Genomic DNA, 20,335 nt, shown 5'->3' on the forward strand with positions numbered 1-20,335 from the left:
GAAGATAATCATAGCCTGGTATCTCTTCCTGCTTAAAATACTGCAGCAAACAGCCCGTGCTGTTCTCAGCTCTCCCCGAGCAGCCTCAGCCCCGCACCCCTGGCAGGCTGGGGAAGGAAGGGCTGCATGAGGCCATTGCAGGCTGCACCTGCTGAGGTGCCAGGTGCAGGTGGCTTCTGCTGGAGGTAGGAGGGCTTCAAAATCTCTCTTGAGTTCAAGAGCAGCTGTAAGTCTTGCTCCCGCTAATAATGAAGTGACAAAATATTGTGTTAAAAATGCCAGTCTTGGAACCGCAACAAAAAAATAGTAAGCACTTCGGTACTGTTAGCAAAGCACTGCGGAAGAGATACCAGGCTGTTCCCTTCCAGCCTTTCTCCCTCCATCTCTAGTGCAAGCCAGCTTCAATTCAGCCTTTTGCAGTCACTGGCCGTTGCAGACCATCTCTTTACATCAAAACAGTTGGTCTGGCTCTGACCAGAGAGGTAAACCAGAATTTCTCCTTGAAATCTCTTCTTGTGTCCCCACTCCGCCAGGCCAAGAAGTGCAAGAGATCTCCACAAGCTCCAGCTCAGAGGAACCATCAAAGCACTAACAACCTCTGTGGGGGTGGTGACGTTCAGAGGACTCAGCACCCAGCAGAGCCAAGACTTGTCAAAACTGAGTAGTTCAGAGACCCCTGGCTGTCACCTGGTCATCTGTCCCCACTGAAAGCAGGGACAAGTTCAAAGTCAGACCAGGCTGCTCAGGGCCTTGCTCAGCTGAGTCTTGAATCTCTCCTAGGATGGAGATGACACCACATGTCAGAGCAGCCCCTGCCAGTGCTGGACCACCCTCTGAATGAGGATTTTTTTCCTTGTATTAGTTTGCATCTTGCCTCTTCTCTTTTCTCCATGCACCTCTAAGCACCACCTTCTCCGTGCTCTCCTTGGAGGCATCTGTAGCCAGCTTGGTCCTCTTATCTCCACCCTGGACATCCCTGGCTCTTGCAGCCTCTCCTGCTACATCCTATTCTCCAGCTCCAGAACCATGTCCGTGGTCTCCATGGGATATGCTCCCATCTATCAGTCCTCCTTTTGGCCCAAAGACCCCAACACTGGACACAGTCCTCCAGGCGCAATCTCACAAATGCTGAATCCACCTTAAAATCCCACCATTCCAGGAAAGACTTTCGCAAGCTCTGGCTCTGCCTTTCCCTTGCATGGTAAAGCTTTGGCTAAGGACTTGAAGGGCTCAAATGCACGTCCCGCATGCAAGCTCTGAGCTGCACTGCTGCACTCAAGCCTCAGGGTGTGAAGGATAAAAACGTGGCCATCAGAGGCCTCTCGGTTTGGGCAGACAGCGACTTTGCCCATGTTCTTTCACGAGTCTCTTCAGGAGTACACACAGGTCCCATTCACCCACACCGTTGGAGCTTCCCACCAGCCACACCAGCCATTTCAACTGCTCGAAACACACCAGAGCTCCCTGCTGGATAAAACCGCATCCCCAGCCCTTAGTCTGTCACAAAGTGGATCTGATGAGACCTCTCAGCAGATGGGTCCAGACCTGCAGAGGCAACTCCATTTGCTGGGACCTGGGCTGGAGACTCTGACCAGAGGAGCCCCTATGATTCCGCGCTGCAGCCAGGCACCTCCGGGTCTGTTTGCAATGCTGCAATGGAAAACAGCCAAGCAAACCTGGGGCTGCTGCAGTGCTGCCTCTGCCACCGTGCAGCTCACATCGCTTTAATTCCTGGGTTTCAGCAATTAAGTACAAACATCTGAGAACCAGGGAGCTCTGAAATGAGGTACATCCCAAAGGCAGCCCTGCGAGCCAGCTCCCTGTGGTGTGACCATGCCTCATCAACCCTTTCCCACTGCCTGACCCTGACCCTGTCCTCCCACCCCTGCTCCCCATCCTTTTCTCCCCTAGCGCAGCCCCTGCCCGGCCCTGATGCTTTCATGCTTAATTCCCTACTTAAAAGCAGCCAGGAACAGCTTACCCCATGTGTCTGAGGCCATGATAGAGGTGCACCATGATCTGAATCACTCTCTGCTCTGGTACTCAGGGAGCAGGATTAGGTTACCTGAGCTAGCTTTCCTCTGGTTAATCAGTGCTAATTGATTGATTGGGGCTCACCCCCCACACACTTGCGAGAGGCAGCACCACTCTATCTCAATGGAGCACATGAAACATATTTGCCCTCAGAAAACCACAGGCATCCTTTTCAAAGCAGCCGGGCATGTTCCCCAACAAAACAAGAAATCTCATTTAAGTGAGACGGAGGGCAGCTGCATGCCTGCCAATTAAACTGACACCTCTGCCTGGAGTGGGACCGACAGTGACAGTGCCCAAGTGCTTCTCAGGTGTGATGGCCACGTGCTGTTAAGAGCCTTGAAACCCTCTTCCCCGACCTCATGCCACACCGAGGCCCCTCAGTGCATTTAGCATGTACCACTCAGGACAGCTTTTTCCATCATCCTTCCCCTGGGGATCAGGGGAAGGTAAGGGGAAATGGTACGGGGACCTGGTGTTTCTCCCAGGGGCTGGAGGGGCACTGGGGAGGACAGCAGGCGCCCATCTGTTCCAGGGAACGGGGCAGGGAAGGGGCCAGAAGGGAGGTGGGGAAGGAAGTGGTGGTTTCCATCAGCAGCAGGAGGGGAAATCCAGCAAGACGGCTGCTGCATCAGTGCCTGAGCCTCCCAGGGGGACGCGTCATCTTGCTGAAAAAGGAACTCGTGTGCTGGGAAAGTTAAAAATTGACTCAGGGGTTATTTAGTCACTGGCCACCAGCCACTACAATGGCAGTGGGAATACAGGCGTGACCATGTTGTATCCCCAGCACTCACAGCACCCAGGAGACAGGCTGCCTTTGCTTCCGCACACCTTGTCCCCAGCAGTGTGGTACAAGGGACATACAGTTGGTAGCCCTCAAAAGGCCAGAAACCCTGCCACCGTGCTCCCCTCACCTGCCACAGCAGCAGCCGTGCCCAGCTCTCCTCTGCCTGCACCCAGCCCCGTCACCCTGCGCATCACTGGCAACCCGCAGAGATGGGGGCTGTGCCTGCCGGACATGCCTGGTGACATGAACCACTGGGCTGGTGGGAAAGGCTGAAGCATTTTGATTCAGTTATTCCTGTCCAGCTGGGAGCGATCTTGGACCTTCCTCCAGGGCACTGCATGGTTTAGAGGTGAGGCTATCCTCAAGTGCCATCATTTTTCACATTTTAACACAGGAGAGCATCCCTCACCCTGTGCCACAAGCAGACGATGGCAGGATCCCAGCTCAGCCCTCCCTGGACAGAGGGGCAGCACTGCCAGGAAAATAAAGTGAGTTAAAAGATGCAGTGGCATCCTCCCTTGCTCCACAAGGGTTACAGGACACGACCCCATCAGGGTCAGCAAAAGGAAATCAGTCGTTCTGGACAAGCTTCCCTGTCCTGCTGTTAACTTCTTTTTAAACCTCTGAAGGGTGTGAAGCAGCAGGGAGGAAGCCAGAGAAGCAGTAAAGGCTCTGATCTGAGATCTGTGTGCCGTTGATTTGTTGCCACAGAATGGGGATGGCAATTAACTGTCTAAAAAGTGGAACATGAAGGAGAGCCCAAGGAAGGAGCAATTAGCTTTTTCACATAAAATAAGCTGTTTTGAATTGCTGTGGTCACCTACATGGTGAGACATCAGGAGACAAATAGTTGGGAAAGACAACCTTCTTACACTCCTTTTTAAGTTGCATACTGCAGACGTGGCTTTTCACCCCATTGTTTCAGGGGGGTGAGCTGAAGGGAGGATTCTGCCGCTTCCAGGAGAAAGGACCTCTCAGGATGTAGGCTTGTAACCGGCAGCTTAAATTCAGCCTGTTAAATAAACGTGGGTTAGATTCAGGCTGAGGCTGTACAGGTGAAATAAGAGAGGTCTCCAGATGCCACACAGCTCACACATTCAACCTGAGATACAGCAGAGCAGAGACTAGCAGCAGATTTTGGACACGAATCAGATGTTTCCAGAAACATATGCAATTTCTGACATCCTAGCTTCTGGTGCAAGCCCACCTATAATTTATAGATCTGCTTTTCAAAAGAGAAAACAGTGGTTTTGGGCAGAGTGCCGGGCTGGAACACTTCATGCTCAGCAACAGACCTTGTATGAAGGTAGGCGTGTTTCCAGCGACATCATTTTTTGGAAGGGCTGCCCTCTCTCCTTGCTCTCAGCGGATGGTCCGCTTTGGAATACCCACTGGCTCACTGTCTGCACCTCTATTCTTAAGATTTTGAATTCAAAACACCAGTTAGGACATACACCACCTGCGAGAGCATATTGCTGTGGCAAAGCCCATGAAACTGCAGGGAGTGTTAATTAGCTAGAAAGCTCCTGTGCCAACCTTCTGTAAATGGTGTCATAGGGCTATAACTCTCCATTCAGCTCTCTGGGCAAGCTCCTGCAGATAGGATCTTGTTCCCTTCTGGATTGTTAGCGGATTTTACTGAAACTGAAACTGAAATGTTTCAATCCTTGTTGCTGCCAGAGAAACTAATAACTAGACAGCCCTACCTGGCAGGCTCTGTCATACAGCACATCAAGTTCCCCAACCTGAGTCCAGCAAAGTGATGCCATGCCCCGGATAAAGCACAGGAAGATTCCCGTAGAAGCCCAGCATAAGGGGCCAGCACCCTCCAGATCAGGCCACCAGCAACCCATGAAGAAGAAGCCATCAAGTGGCAAATGCTGCAATCACTGGATACGGTTCTTCAGAGTGATGGTGAGTCATGGTCAATTCCCAGTCCATACACCTCTGGTATGTATCACTGGTTTTCACTGCAAATATTTTAAGTTTCTCCAGTATGTGCCTCGCCCTTCTTATTTATAGAAATTAGTGAGGTGTTTCATAAAAAAAATACAAAGGTGGCTTCCTATTAAAGCAAGGAAACAATGACAAAGCAAGAAGTATCAGTGGTAAAAAAAAAAATACAGCTTGCCTAGCAAAACAGCTATCCTATTGTCGCATCAACATGGCACAGACAGGAGAAATTATAAATAGCAGCAGTAGTAATGCCTGGGAGTTGCATCTCGGTACCGCTGCCTCTAGCCACCTCCTTCTGGCTCCCGTTCACAGCGACACACGAGGGCAGGGATAGCAGCTAGACAGAAGTTCCCCATCAGTTCTCTGACCCCGGACTCTGGCAGGGCAGACCCCAAGCTGGGAGCTCGCGGGGGATGCAGGGGACGCAGCAGGCAGGCGTACCCGACACTCGATCCCAGCTGAAACAGCAGTGGAGAACAAGGCTCTTTTGTTAGGAAACGCAGGGTTTTTTTGGTGCAACTAGCTGAAAGGCATAAGGGGAAAAGCCTGGAGATGGAGAAGGTAATTGTTTTTAACCGGTTGTCCAGTTACTTGAGATGCTGGTGTATAAAGCAGCCTTGGCTACAATAACCTCTGCTCACAACAGGGAGAAAGGCTTTGTGCCATTACTACAACACTGGACTAAAGAAAGGCAGAAGAACCAGGGGAGCCGCTGTGGGCTGGCTCTCAGACCAAACTGGGAACAGAGGATATCATCTGTTCATTCCTACTGGGAGGGCTTCATCAAGAGTGTAGCTATGTTGATGGAGGACAGCGAAGGAAACAGCCTGTGCACTTTCCTATTGCTTGCATATATTTTCAAAGACGTTGAAGACATGGATGTATATGAATACTTCATTGCGTGACCCTCGCACCCCAGGACAGGCACGGACCCCCAGACCCAGCCTGGTACTCCAGAGCAGTTGAAACAGGCTCCCACCTTCTTCAGGGTTTCAGACTAGCACACACCACTGGCGGCACAACAGCAGCTCAATCCCAAGCAATGGTTCGGCTGATGGACAGAAACTCAGCAGCTTTGGTAATCTGAAACATGTTACCTTGTTCAGGAACAGGCCAAATTCAGCAGATGAGATGGAAGTTATATATAAGGAAGAAATTTTATACTGAGGGTCGTGAAACACTGGAACAGGTTGCCCAAAGAGATGGTAGATTCCCTATGCCTGGAAGCATTCAAGGTCAGGTTGGATGGGGCCCTCAGCAATCTGATCTAGTTGAAGATGTCCCTGCTTATTGCAGGGGGATTGGACTAGATGACTTCTAAAGGTCCCTTCCAACCCAAACTGTTCTATGATTCTAACTTGCTAACTTGACTGCTTCAAATTCTGTGTCCCTAGCCTAAGATCAGTATTTAGCCAAGATACTCACTCCTGGCCCCACAGCCGAGCCAAACTTTATCCCCAGCACCTATGTGAAGGTCATCTACACAGGGCATAAGGACTTTGATCTTGTTGATTGAGTGAAAAGTGCTGAGCACATTTCCTCCAGCCCACTGCAGCTGTGGGCATATGGACCTCCTCTGGCCCACTACAACCATGGGCGTATGGAGCAGTTGCATATCCCAGCAGGACTCCAGCAGCGTAACCCCGCTTGCAGCACAGTCTGGCTGTCACAGCACTGCCTGGTTGCCAGCCACTGCAGAAAAGAAACGGTAACTGGGTCAAAAATACAGGACACAGCTTATTCCCTATGGACACCTTTGCTGGCAGGTTGGTTGTGATACATACTGATGTTCAGTATGGAAATCGTCCTTAGGCATGGCTGCATGGCACGCTCCAGTTCATGACCAGCACAAGCAGGCAGTGGGTGCTCCAGCCCCTTGGTGGGGCGCAGGTTGTTCTGCACCAAATACAAGACCAAGCTCAGACCCCTCTGCTGCCGTTTTGTCTTCAAAGCTGATTTCCTCAGTGACAGAGAAAGAAATCATGCAGAATCTCCACAATGACAGTAGGAAATGCTTCAAAACAGGCTGTGGCTCAAAACCACTGGCCCGGTAGCTGCTTGCAGGTGGAGGGCTGGGGCATGGCAACCCATGTTGCACTGTACAAGCTGGTGTTTACATTCCACAGCCACGTACTGGCCACAAACCTCTGTGCCAGCAGAGTGGGGCGGTGACTGAGGGGTCCCAAACAGCCCGAACGAACAGCCAGGGATCTGCCAGGAAGCTGAGAGAGAGAAAACCCAATAATGAAATTAAGAAAACAAAAAAGGTAACTGACAACAGGAAACTCGGGTGGGGCTTTTCTTCTGACCATCTTGCAAAGGGGAAAAGGAAGATGAAGTGATTTCATAGAATCACAGAACGGTTTGGGTTGGAAGGGACCTTAAAGATCATCCAGTCCAACCCCCCTGCCATGGCCAGACACCTTCCACAGACCAGGCTGCTCAAAGCCCCATCCAGCCTGGCCTGGAACACTGCCAGCGATGGGGCATCCACAGCTGCTCTGGGCAACCTGTTCCAGTGTCTCACCACCCTCACAGTACAGAATTTCTTCCCAATATCTAATCTGAATCTACCCTCTTTCAGTTCAAAGCCATTACCCCTTCTATCACTACCTGCCCTTGTAAAAAGCCCCTCCCCAGCTTCCCTTAGGCCCCTTCAGGTACTGGAAGGCAGCTGCAAGGTCTCCCCAGACCCTTCTCCAGGCTGAACAACCCCAACTCTCCCAGCCTGTCCTCATACGAGAGGGGCTCCAGCCCTCTGACCATCGTCATGGCCCTCCTCTGGGCTCGCTCCAACAGGTCCATGTCCTTATGCTGGGGGCCCCAGGGCTGAACGCAGCACCTCAGGGGGGTCTCACAAGAGCAGAGTAGAGGGGCAGAATCACCTCCCTCGACCTGCTGGCCACACTTCCTTTGATGCAGGCCGGGGTTCAGTTGGCTTTCTGGGCTGCAAGCAGACACTGCTGGGCCATGTTGAGCTTTCTGTTCAGCAGCAGCCCCAAGTCCTTCCCCTCCGGGCTGCTCTCATTCCATTCTCCACCCAGCCTGTACTGATACTGGGGGCTGCCCTGACCCAGGTGCAGGACCTTGCACTTGGCCTTGCTGAACTTCATGAGGTTCACATGGGCCCACCTCTCAAGCCTGTCAAGATCCCTCTGCATGGCATCCCTGCCTCCAGCATGTTGCCTGCACCACACAGCTTGGTGCCATCACCGAACTTGCCGAGGGTACACCCAATCCCACTGTCCATGTTTTCAACAAAGATGTTGAACAGTGCTGGTCCCAGCATGGATCTGCAGATGCCTGTGGTGTGAGCAGTGCAAGGGCAGGAAAGGGAGGCTGTAGAGAGCCCCAGCACCAAAATCAGTGCCGGCAGTGAGCTGAGCGACAGGTTTCACCCACCCAAGCAGCTGGCTTCAGCTCTCCCCATGGCCCTTCGGCTGGCATCAAGTGCTTTCCACAGGCTGCTCAGAGGTGCTCAGAGATGGCCTGAGACTCTGCCCTGCCTGCACGATGTGCCAGCAGCCTGTTGCCTTAGCCAGGACCCAGTATCTCCAGGAAATCTCTTTCCATGTTTTCTTCCCCCACGGCACAGCCAGGGGATAGCAGTGTGGAGAGAGTGCAGGGTGCCTGGCTGCTCTGACTTCCTCTGTTAAGCTTAACGGCAAACTCTTTCCTTTGGGGAAGGGAGTTGCACAGCTGCTGTATTCCTGCCTCTTGCAGCTTCTCACCACACAACCAGCCTTCTGACAAACCAGGCGGTACGTGTCAGGGCCCCTGCTTGCTCCCCAGTCACATCCTGGCTACAAAAACGGCAGCTTTTGTGGGGGCCCTGCAATAAGAACAAAGGTGGAAAGGGGATAGGCAGGAAAACTGAAGTGGTGAGATGGGCTACAGGTATGGGAAACTGGACATCGGGTACAGCGTGGGGGTAAACCCCTTTCTAAGATAACAAAATGCAGAAAAGAAAGCCTTTCACCAGGGTGCTACAGCTCCAGATAGCCACTGTTTGGCTAGTGACAGAAGGCTACATCTACCACAAAGAATGGAAGGTGGGGTCAAACACGTAGAATTATATAGAAAATCAGGAGAGCCAAAGCTAAGTAGCAGCATAGCTTCCTATGGAGCGGTCTGTGTGGGGACGCTCATGCCTTACAGGGGTTGGTCCTTCTGGAGCAGAAGACAGGACTGTTTTCACTCTTAAAATCACCAAGATTACTCACAATGTGAGAATGAAGAGCCCTGGGAAGCCAGCCCTGTTTTTCAGCTCCACATTCCCATAGCCCATGGGTAGCTACAGATACTTCTCCCAGAGAGCTGTTCTCAGTTTCTGTGGCAATTTTTGTGATGACTTCCAGCTGGATCTGGGGAGGTTTTGGATTATAATCTAGCAACATCCTGGCTGCACTGCTGTGGAGAAATTGAGCTGTTAAGTCTGAGCTGCCCAGCCAGGTCTTACGAGGATGAGGATGGGGAGGGGGATTGCTTTTGTGCAAAACACAAACCAGCCATAACTTGGTTTTGAAGATCAGTAACCTGGCTCCAGAGGCACTGTTGCAAGGAGGCAGAGGTTGTTGTTATCTTCCTTTTCACTCCAGGGAGGCTGTGCTGCTGCCATGCGAAGCCAGTGCAGCACTAGGGAGCACATGAACTCCTGAACAAAACCCCGGTGTGAGCCCCACAGGGCAGTGCTGTCAGAAAAGACACGGAGGAGTTAGAGCTCGCCCAGTCCTCCCTGTTCAGCTACACTAACATCAGCGCCCTCGGGCTTTGTACTTCGCTAACATGATATGGAAGATGATTTTGGATCCCTGTGCTCACTGTTTACTGCAGATCCCTTGGGAATCTGCCAGCGCAAGGTACTGGATACCTGCTTATTCATGCCCATGCAGTGTGCACCATAAGCAAAGAGCCTGAAAACAGCAGCAGCAGAGCTGGAAGGTGCAGCTGGATGAAATAGGCTTGTTCTTCCGGAGAAAAATAGCCGGCACAAAATAACCCCCAACTAGTAGAAACAAGCCTATATTCATGTCTAAGCCAGATCTTCATGACTATCAAAGCCCTGTTGTTTGCCTTTGCATTTCTGTCTGTCTAAACGAAAAGTGCATGTTCCCAAAGATTTTGATGCTCAAATCCTCTGAAGCACCCGAGTACCCCTGCTCTCAGTACTGAGGCACCTTGCAAGTGTCACAGCCCACGCTGACAGCAGGGGAAGACGGCAGCAGCAGACTCCTACCAGGTGAGGATTTGCACCAGGGTGGCTGTCCCTGCACCGGCTGGACATCCCCTCTGGTGCTGCATGCACAGCTCTGTGTCACATTTGGCAAAGGTGCCAGGTGCCTCTGCGCCACGGAATGCATCTACGCGGCTCAGTCTCTGACACCCTGCAACAGCCAGAGCTATTCACCACTCTTCTGTGCTCTGAAATAATTTTTAGTCTGCATTTCATAAAGACAAGAGACCTGTATAATCCCAAGGCCTGTCTGCCTGGTTTTTTTCCTGTATCCCCAGGTAACCTCAATCAAATTTAGTCAAGATGCCTCAGATATACTGGAGTTCCCATAAATCTACTGACAATTTGTGGCCAGGCAGAGAATAGACCTCTATCAGTGACCCTGTCCATGGAAAGGAAGGCCATGCTCACCTAGTAGCACCTAGGTTTGACAGCAGATGACATGCCATTTGGCACATGCACCGGCCACCCCTCAGCACATGGGCACAGCTGGGGTGGCCATGCCACCGCCTGCATCTGGCCTAGCAGCTACATCACTGGCAGCAAGATTTAGTGGGCCAGGCAGCTCAGGAGAGGTTGGAAGCCCAGTTTTCCCTCTTGCACCACTTAACAGCTTGTTTCCTGATGCTTTGAAGAAGTGGCAGCTTGCAGTGCATGAAAACACAGTTCCTTTTCCTATGTTCATTTGATATTTCTTTGGATTGTTTTTGCAATGACATTTTTAGTAGCTGTTTCTATTTATTTTTCCTCTCTCTTTGGGTTTAACTGTGCTCAAGCTACTGCTGTTAAGAATCACGGGCAATTTAATGGCTCACCTCTAATTTTAAGCTGTCACACTTACAGTATCGCTTGTCCACAGGACTCTGCCACATCCCTGGTAGCTGACAGCTAACGTCCTGTGCTTGTTCAGGGGGTTCTGCCAGTTGTACAGATAGAGCAAGTACAGATCTGGGGGGAAGGCTGTATGTGAGCGTGGCAGGAACAGGAACGGAAGAGTTTGCCTCAGAGCAGCTCAGGATGCTCCCCAGATTATGCAGGCCAAGCAAAGACTGTATGTACCACAGCTGTTTTTAAAGTCCTTGCTTTGAGCTAAGCCTGCAGTGCTGGACTAGGTGTAATCCCCTCCATGATCCCTTTCTTCCAGTCCCCTTTTGGATGAGTTATACACAGCCCTGATGTCATACTTTGTCCTCCCTTTCTCCTCCCAGCCCTTGGCTCAGTGTGGAACAGAGCTCACAGTGCACCACATGACACCCATGCGCACCCAGCCCTGGCCAAGGCTAAGTGAGGCTGACGTTGCAATAGGCTGCTGATGACTCGCTTCTCTGGGTCAAGTCATCTGCGTCTGGTGCTCTCAGTACTGCACTAAACACATAAGCCTAGGGAAGGATGCTCTCGAGTGAGCTTGGGTGGGAGTAAAACACCACCGCAGCTAAGGGTTTGGTATTTCTTACCAAAACAGCCATGAGATGAGCAAGCGCACGGAAGGTATGGATGGACACCAAGGTATGGATGCTTAGAGCAGGATGAACATTTCTAGAAAGCAGAAAACCACTGAAACGTTCAGATGCCCTCTCAAGCCACCCACGAGCAGCATTTGCCACAGCCTCCAGCAGCCAGCGCTCTTGCTCTGCTCCTCTGCAAAGACGACTGGGACCCACAGCAGTCCCAGTTCAACGCATGCTTGACTATAAAAGCCTATTTGTTTCAACTCCCCCCCAGTGTCAAAGTAAGGCAGTGAGTCGTCATCTTTCCTAAGAGGGGCAGGGAATTTGTGCAGTGTTAGGTCACTTGCTAATTTGTGCTTTACCTGGCATTTTGTTACCTGCCACCTTTGGCACTGCAGATGACCAGACTGGTTTGACTGCCATACTAGGGGGAGCAGGGTCCCTCTCAAGCTGGGAGGAGAAGCTGTTGAGGGCCAAGGATCATCCCCAGCAGGGCTCTTTGGCCATGGCGGGTAGGAGAGCTCCTGCTCCATTTCCAGCCCAGCTCTCCTCTTCCTCCGCTCACTGACTGTGTTTCTTTGCAGACTCATACAAAGCCCAAGGGGAAAGAAGGTAGCCTGTCAAGAGGGACGGAGGCAGCTCTGAGAGTCTAAATTGATGTCCTTACAAGACAAAAAAATTGAAGTGTGTTTTATATAACGCTGATAACATGGCAGCATTGGGACATGAATTAGGGCCTTCAGAGAAGCCAAGGTGCTTAGCCAGAGACGAACATCTATTTTCCACACTGGTTGGGCCCTGCCCTTCTGTGAAGAGAAAGAGGACAGAAGCCAAACATGATAGACATTAAATCCTGCCCTAGGCACCTCTTACAGCTCTTGGTGAACCCCACCTTGCTCTGGTGGGGGTCTGCTCCCCTTCCTCTGGGCAGTCCTTGAATTCCCCTTCCCATCAGATCACTTCCCAGCCCCAGGGCCTGAGGTCCCCCTTGATGCATCACCCCTTCAATCCTTTTACCAACACTCAACCCTTTCATCTCTCCCCTTCCACTCTCCCACTTCAGGTAAAACCAAACAATTAGTGCTAATTATTCCTCCAGAATTGTGCTGCAAAGGGTATGGTTTCACAGGAAGCCGTTAAGGCCAATTAACATTTTGTCAGCACTGGAACAGTTTCCCTTTGTCCCCTGGGCCACGCACTCTGCTGCTTATCTTGTGTCAGCTCTGACAGAGAGGATTTAAGTCACTAAACTACCCCAAACTAACTCACTGCCAAAAATAAGAAAAACGCCTTATAACCGATCAACCCTTAAGAGGGAAGCAGTCAGGGCCGCATGGGCTGGAGAAGGGGAGAAAACCGTGAGGACAAGGGAAGAAGGGACCAAGAAAGGGGAATGGTATTCTCCCCTCAGTGGCAACAAGTCACCGGGCACATTCAGCTGCCAGTGGAACCACAAACGGTCAGTCAGTGCCCTCTAAAGGATGGCCAGGCAGGGCCACGCTCCCAGTCTTCCAAAACCACCAGGTTTGGCCATGTTGGGTCCCAGCTGTAACCCAAAATGCATTGGAAGCCATAGATCCCACAAAATGCACCTGCACTGAACAGTTATTATGATATAGAACAGTGGCAGTACCCTGCTTCCCACTTCTTACAGTTAAGAGCATTATTAGAAGACAGTTATTGACTGCCAGTAAAATCCCTTGGAACCGAGCGAAGAATTCTGCTGTGGTGCCATTGGTAGAGAGGGGAACAGGGTCAGCTTTGGCTAGAAAGCCCACATCACGCTATGAGCAAGCTGTCTGGCTCCTTTCACAAGTGAGGGCCACAGTCTGATGATACAATAAATTGAGCTGTAATGTCCTAAAACTGAGTTAAAAGCAGTGTGTGACATGAACTCCTCCTCACGGTGGTCCACATTTGTCCAAACAATTGTGATAGATTTACTTCATAGCAGCAGGGCTTTACGCAGGTTCTGTCATCATGCGTCCAGGCCAGGGTTTCATGCCACCTTGTACAGCTACCTAGGAGGTTGCATCATTTGTTCCTTCTTGCTCTCCACCTGCCCCTTTAACATTGATGTCACCAGTTTCCTTCAAATGCAGATCCCTTCAATCCTGTTTGCAATTTTTCTCTACTATATGCAGCTCTCCTCCTCCCTCAGACCTCAGGTCTTGTGTCCAGCTCCTCCAGATGTTTGTCCAGACCCTCATGCAACTGTTTCAAGTCACCCTGGAAAGGTGAGCAGCACAGCACAGAAATTGTGCCGGCAGTAGGAGAGGGGAGCCCGGCAGGCAGATCTGCAGGGTCCTTAGGTGGGTGCAGCATTGTGGAGCTGATAGGCATGGACCAAGGTGAGGAGTTCAACCAAGCCAGCCCAGGCTCAATGGGAGCTCATTCGAGGACGACCCTCATTCTGAGGGTCCCATAAGGGCTGTCACCAGTCAACTCGTGCTGTGCATGGGCTGTTCCTCCATGCCCTGCATGCACTCTCCTCAGCAAGCATCCTTCCCATGCCACGCTGCCGCTGCAGACCCACCGCCACTGGCAGCAGGCTGCAGGAGGCACCGTGTGGTGGCCGTGCACAGAGACTAGTCCAGCCCTGCCACCCTGCCTCTCTCTGTCCTCTGCCTGGCTCAGTTTCACACAGGTCTGTTAATCATACTCTACTGCAGCTTCGTTTTGCTTTTTGTTTTCCCTCTTTGTACTTCATCTTCAAACAGTTCTTGCACTTTCCTTTGGCTCATCATGGGAGCCGAGATAATTAGTTGCAAGCTGCCAGGGCCTGCAGGGCTGCGCTAGAGGAGCTGCAGGCTGACATTTCAGAGACAGCAGGGTTTCGGCACTGGCTTAGAAGATGCCAGGCTACTGATTCAAAGGTGGCAGGGCTATGATAAAATGGTTAAAGGGTCTCAACTAAGACCTGTGAGAAAAGTTATGGGTGAAGTATCATTCATGGAGCCAGAAACACAGAAGTATGTCCTGCATAAGGGCAATCTCAAGTCATAGTGAACAGCTAAAGGACTTTATACATAGAGAAACTGGCCAAAGCATCCTTTGAGATTTGGTCCTTCCAGTTCTCATGGCAAATTAATTAACCGCAGCCGGTCCAGTGAAAGTTAATGTTTTCTCTCAGTCCACACACTCTTATGCTGCTGCCACCAGCCTTTTGCAAAGGGAATATGCACAGAATCTCTGCAACACAAAAGGGCTGGCACCCCATCATGCATGCGGTGTGCATGTGGCAGAGCAATAGCAGCTTGCTCTGGAATAGGGATCAGCAGACTGGTACATGCTGGCACAAAAATCACTATCAAGTATATGTGCTAATTCAGCAATGCCTATTTGAAACAGATTACCTCTTCGTGCCAGAGCTCACTCCAGTCTGAGCCAGCAGCACAAGACCAGCATGACCACTTTCCAATACATACCCTGCAAAAGAGACACAGCTTTGTCAGGAGAAAAATAGTTGGGGGAAAAAAAAAAGGAAAAACAAAATGTTCTGCACTTCCACTGGGGATAGAATGAGAAGGAACTGCAAAAATTATTTCCAAGGTAAGGAGAGTAAGGCCCTGGAATAGACTGCCTTAGAGACTGCTGTATTGCCATCCTTGGAGGATTTCTATGGAAAAGCTTGAAAAATCTCAGTCGGGATGATACAGTGTTGTCACTTGGGGAAAGAATGGACTAGGACACTTACAATGGTTCCTGCCTCTTCTCCCCAGCCCCCCAAGTATGCATCTTTAACAGTCTACAGTCTGTCATAATCTAGGTGTTTGCATAGAAATGTAGCAATAATTCTTTCCCCCAAGTATACAACACTTACCAGTCACTGTGTGGCACTTCAAGGGCACTCAGGAACAGCAGTATGATACTCAAAATGTTTTTACTTCAAGTACTTTGGCTCTTAAGGAAGAAATACCGTAGCTACTGATGAAGGGAGCAAGCCTCAGAGTTAAGCAATTTGGATTCTAGCTAGTAACAGGCAGAGGGAGAGAGAAACACCTAACCTGTTTTTCACAATACCTTCATTTGGTGCTTTCTAAGCAAGGCGTGTGGGCTTCCCCCGGGCAGAAGAGGACAGGGGAAACAGAGCAGAGGATGTGGCTGTATTAGGGATAGGGATGGAGCAGCATGAAAGCTCACTCTCAGGAAAGGAAGAAGGGGTGAGAGACCAGAACCAGCAGGAGACCAGGAGCAGCTGAGCCTGTCCCACAGGGCAGCCAGTGAGAGCCAGGCACAGACTCCACCTGCTCCTGCACTGCACTGTCCCCATCCCTCCAGAGCAAGCCTTCCCAGAGCAGCTCCATCCCCAGCCCCTGCTCTAGGACTTCTTCCTCTGTCCATCCATTTCCAACCCTGCTAGTGTCTCCCAAAGCGTAATACTTAACCAGAGTTCTTAGAGCGAGGAGGGGGAGTATACTCTTGAGGAGATACGAGGGGGAAAATGCTGCAATATTCCCGACCAAAGTCATCTCAGTACCTTCCCATTTCCTCACCTGCACTTAGCAGTGGAGAAAATCCCACCGCACAAACCTCTTGCTTTGTTTGCTTCAGGCATGTTATAAAGTATCTAATCATTACCTCTCCCATGTCACGACTGCCTGAGAATGACACTTCCTTCACTGCCAAAATGACTGCTCCTTCACAAGTTCAGTAAGGGAAACACATACAGTTCTTCGTGTGAGTGAAGAAACACTCTTCTTCAAATAGCCCCAAATACAAGAAAGCAAAACTGGTTTTGCCCATATTCAAGAAGATTCAAAATACAGAGCTCTGCAATGTCTTGATGTAGGGGGTTTTTTTTCCCTCTTTATTTCTTATTAAACAAATTATTCAATTTGGGATTGGCTCTGCTCAAAACATTATCTAGCACTGAAAAGGCTATCTGGGCTAAGTAGGCTACCAAAGGCAAACAGTGTTATCAGCTAGGCTCTCAGTTTAAAGAAACCAGCACGCCCTTCAAAAGGTACACGTTCTTCCTTATCTCTTTAGCACAGGCCACCAAGGTTTTAGCTTTCACAATGCAATTTTAGCACATGGCATTGCTCTGTAGCTAAACAGAAAAGGAAAACACTGAGATGTGAAAAAGATCATGCAGTTCCTGAACTACAAAACTTTTTTTTTTTAAATCAACTATCAGCTGTGATAATTAAAAAAAAAAATAACTTCAATATTAACACTTTTCGGGTACAATTTAAAAATGTTTCCTGTGGCTAACTATAAAGCTGGGTTTGTAGAATTTCCAACAGTTTAGTGCAATCCATCATGTATCAAAAAGTCATGATTCCTAGGCAACAGAAAAGGAAATTTATTGAAGTCTGAACACATTTCAATAACTTCCTTATTTCCATGACAGCCTAGAATAAAAAACAATTGCACTCACAAATCATAATACCACTGCCACAAAAGAAAATTCTTGTATCCACTTAGAGCTTTAAGTTACAAAGGATCTTTAACTTTGGCAGAACTTATGTTTAGAAAACACCTATCTGTGTAGTCTAACATTAATCAACTGCTGTAGTGAAAAGTACTGTGTAAACTTTGCTCTTTTTCACATTTGGTAGTTCTATTAACATTTACACGAAAGGAAGTAACACGTCCATCGTCCATCAGGTAAGTCATCTTATCTGGATTGCAAAATACTTCAAAGATTTACAGTTAAAGAATTATTACCCCTCATTCAATTCCTGTTTGGCATAGGTTCCCTGAAGGTGACAAAGGAAACGCTTGTGTCTTCCAGCTTAATCTCAAGCCTGGGGTTTCAAAAAAAGCAGTTTCTGTGAAGGTGGCCAACTTCTAGGCCCAGCCACATGTGTAACACCTGCAATGACAGGGTGTACGCTCGGGTCTGGGCAATAGGCCCAGCTGACCAAGTGTGCTACAGTAACTTTTATCAGCCACCACCGTAGAACTTGAAAGCAGCAGAGCTAAAGCAGATCTTGGAGAGAGACAGATGAGAATATCAGGTAATACGCAATAAGGGCTCTCCTGCCAGGACCCCTTCCTAACCCCAAACCTCAGTCGCGGCTCTGGACTGTAGTTCTGGGTGGGCAATCAGCAGAACCAAGCATGCAATCATCTAAGTCCTTGAGACTTAGTCATAATTGATTAGCAAAATGGACCAGCACCAGAATCTAAAGCATAATGCAAATCTTGTGCCTCAGCCACAAAACCCTCCTTTTTCTTGTTGCCCTAAATTACTCAGGCCACATTTTGAAAAGTAAGTTGAGCATGTTTGTTAACAGGAGGAGGACAAGGTAATTGTTTCAGGCACCATCAGCTAATTATACCTACCTCCTACCGTGAAGAGTTTTTTTTCTTATAAAGGATATCTAAAGTTCCCGTTTAACACTTAATGCAAGTACGGGGCTTTCACTAACCATTACGTCCTTGCTTCAAGTCAAAGCAACGGGAGTGCAATCTAGGAAGACAAGATCCAAGAAGTGTAATATTTTGCCAAAAGAAGAAATACTAGACATGCTTAATTAGAACGCTCCAGTGCTTTTGAGCAAAAATTTGAACTTTTCTGGATATCCATCTGAAGTTAAGAGGGCATTTTTACTGCCCTAATAGCATTTAGTGTTAGAAAACTCCGAAGCCATAGATTGGTAAGAGGCTAATAGTGAGATCACCATAAAGTCCCTCTCTGCTAAGCAGAACTTGCAATTATTTTTTTTAAATTGAGCAAGAGAGAAGAAATGCCCTACCACACTCTGGGCTCTTTCTTGTCATCATCCAGGAATGCTGAGGACAGAAATGGAGTGATCTAGCTCACATGACAGAGAAAGAACATGCCTAGGCAAAAAGAAATACGTAATTTGCCCAGGTGCCAACGACAGAGAAGTGCAAAAAACCCAGCAGTATGAAAAAGGACAGTTTGGGGAAAGGAGATGCACTGAAGAACAGAACTGGGTGAGAGCAGAAACTGAAACAGTACATTATACATCCTAGGGAGGGCATTATAAACCAGTATTTAAAGTAGAGGTATTTTTTTCCCTATAAAAATCCAGCTTAAATTTTAACACACGTCTCAAACCTCGCTATAAGATACTGTTGACTCTGGCCATTTGTTTTTACTCATCCGACAGAAGTAACCACTGCTATAGCAGGGCTTCCAGAAGAGGACATGCATTTGTCAGCTGCTCTGAATGCAAACTCAGCATCTCAGCTTGAAACACCAGTGCGGGTGGGTCTGAATGAAGAAGTCATACTTTGCCATGAAACAGATGGGGAGATGCCAGCTCTACTGTGGGTTTGGTGATCTCCAACAAGAGGCAGTAAAACTGCAGCAGCTGCTGAATGCAAGTGGAATCCTTCACATGTGACAGCAAAATTCTGTAAGTACTCCCTCCTACAGCTCTATTTAAACCTGAGATGGCAAACGCTGGTGAAAGAAAAATAAAACAAGATAGAAAATATAAAACAAGATATTAAAATGCAGTCAATTCTTCCTCTTTCTGTTGTAACTTTATTAGAAAACAAACAAACAAACAAAAAACCCCACAAAAATCCCACACAGAAGAAAAACTACATCAAACATAAAAGAGCTGTTATTTCCAAGACTTGTGCAAATCTAAGATCTGGCTTCTTTTGTACATTTGTACTAATTGTTTAGCAGGAATGAATCACATTTGATTTGATTCTACTCTTTTGTGAGAACCTAAAACACATATAATAAAGATCCGTGGAATTCTAAAAGACAGGAATTTTTTTTTTAAAGTCTTCATTTTTTTAGGACTGGGGAAGCTAGCTAAAAATAAACCAGCAGCATCCCTTGTCACAGGTTTTCTAAAATGCACAGGATCACTCTGTCTCTCTGAAATATTCTTTACCTGGTACAAATCACAATATGCATTTGACAAGCTTCTAACGGGCCATTATTGCCTTAAAGCATCCCTCCAAATTGCCTAGAATAACGGCAGATGCCTTCACACACATTAAAACTACAAAAAGATAGCCAGCTAATTCCCAACACTGTTTGATCTACAACCAAAACTTTAGTACCATTTTAAAGCAAAATATGGCAACAAAATACATTAAGCTTAAGGAATAAACTGAGCGGAGCTTAAAATGCTGTTTCCACTAAACCCAACTTGGCCAGTCTATTGACAACCCTGCTCCCAGAGATGCAGCTTCAAATTTTCCTCCAGCCTTTTATTGCTTCTTGAGCAAAATCCACGATACCGAAAAAGGTGCGGTTTGGGTTTGCACAGCTCAGGGGGTTAACGAAAGGCACCGCCGCCCCCCTCATGAGCCAGCAGGCAGGCTTGCAAAGCTTTTGAATACCGGTGCAAGCACATCGAGCCCGTGAGGTGATGCTACCCAGCGGCCAAATCAGCCCTGGAAAGAACCTGTAAAAAAACACACCCGAACGAGGCCCGAAGCCGCGCACCGGCGGCAGAAACCTCTCGGTAATGTTAATGGCTGAGGCCCCCAGGACCAAGCCCCGGCCCCAGCAGAGGCAAGGCGCTGGGAAGCACCGGCGGGTCCCCGAAAGGCACCGATAGGTCGCCGCAGGGAGGGAGGACGCCGGTTAACCCGTGCCCCAAGCCTTCACTCGGACCGGGGAGGGGCAGCCCGGCCCAGCCCGGCCAGGCCCCGCCGCGCCGCGGCACCGCCCCAGAGCGGCGCGCCCTCACGACACCCCCACCCCCAGCGGAAGCGGCCCTCCGGCGCGTGCGCCGCGGGGCCGGCGGGCCCGTCCCTTTCCGGCCGGCACGCGACCTTCCTCGCCCGCCCGCGCCACTGGCGGCGGCGGCGCACTGCACCGGCGCACCGCACCCGCACCGCACCCGCACGCGCTCCCCGCACGCGCTCCCCGCGCGGGTAGGGGCGGGGCGGGGAGCACGCGCGCGGCCGCTACCGCCCGCCCGGCCC

General features: G+C 49.6%; 1 long non-coding RNA gene across 1 annotated transcript; it reads right to left on the reverse strand.

Moving 5' to 3' along the window:
- Window positions 1-808: 808 nt before the first annotated feature.
- Window positions 809-20,314, reverse strand: LOC119144675. The gene is made up of 5 exons (XR_005103184.1): window positions 19,826-20,314; window positions 15,955-18,842; window positions 14,815-14,887; window positions 6,562-6,999; window positions 809-6,469 (listed from the first exon to the last, which is right to left on the reverse strand). It is a non-coding gene; the product is annotated as an uncharacterized LOC119144675 (long non-coding RNA).
- Between the last annotated feature and the right edge of the window lie 21 nt (window positions 20,315-20,335).

This window comes from Falco rusticolus, chromosome 3 (genome assembly GCF_015220075.1).
Source record: "Falco rusticolus isolate bFalRus1 chromosome 3, bFalRus1.pri, whole genome shotgun sequence".
Classification (NCBI taxonomy): domain Eukaryota; kingdom Metazoa; phylum Chordata; class Aves; order Falconiformes; family Falconidae; genus Falco; species Falco rusticolus.